We start from the raw sequence: 753 nt of genomic DNA, 5'->3' as shown, positions 1-753 counted from the left end.
AAGACTGTCCTCTCTCCATTGAGTATTGTAGACTTCCTTGTCAAACATTAGTTGACTGTAAAAAACAGCCAACTTTTTAATAAGAGCATTTTTGCTGTATCACTTAGGATTAGATTCAGATTGCATGTAGCAGAAAACCCATGTCAGAGAGACAAAAGTTTACTTTTCTTTCACATAAAATATCTAAAATGAAATACATGAATTACATAATATAAATCTGGAGGTAGGCTGTCTAGAGTTGGTTTCCCTGTTACTAGGGACGCAGGCTTTTCCCGGCTGCTGCAAATTTCCTCATGATTGCAAGATGGCAGCTGCAGCTGGGGCCATCACGTCTCCATTCCAGCCAGCTGAATCAGCCCTCTTCAGGCAGCTTTCCTGGAAGCCCCGCCAGACAGCTTCTCACAGCTCCGATCCTTACTGCGGGGGCTGCGAGTACGATTTCACACAAGGCACCTTTCTGCTTCCTGTGACTCCAAGGAAGACAAGAATGGCTATTTGATTCATGGTAGTGGGCACGTGGAGTGAGCTCCTGACTTGCGTGAGGTACGAAGCCTCTCCCCTCCTCCTCTTCCCTGCCGTCTCCCCTTTTTCTGCGCCTCCCCCCTCCCCCCGTCCCACCGGACCCCTCTTGGACCGCCCCCGTCCCACCGGACCCCTCTTGGACCACCCCCGTCCGCCCCCGTCCCACCGGACCCCTCCTGGACCACCCCCGTCCCCACCGGACCCCTCCTGGACCGGCCCCGTCCCCACCGG

At 53.4% G+C, this 753-nt stretch overlaps 1 long non-coding RNA gene across 1 annotated transcript in view; it reads left to right on the top strand.

The window, feature by feature from the left end:
- The first annotated feature begins 474 nt into the window (after window positions 1-474).
- Window positions 475-753, top strand: part of LOC118001944 — a 1,143-nt gene continuing 864 nt past the window's right edge. The window contains exon 1 of the long non-coding RNA XR_004676891.1: window positions 475-543. This is a non-coding gene — a long non-coding RNA (uncharacterized LOC118001944). The remainder of the gene's footprint in view (window positions 544-753) is intronic.

The sequence above is a fragment of the Mirounga leonina genome, unplaced genomic scaffold (assembly GCF_011800145.1).
Source record: "Mirounga leonina isolate KUSES-001 unplaced genomic scaffold, KU_Mleo_1.0 Mir_55, whole genome shotgun sequence".
Lineage (NCBI taxonomy): Eukaryota > Metazoa > Chordata > Mammalia > Carnivora > Phocidae > Mirounga > Mirounga leonina.
The sequence above is the reverse complement of the archived record's forward strand: the minus strand, read 5'-3'. Positions and strand labels throughout refer to the sequence as shown.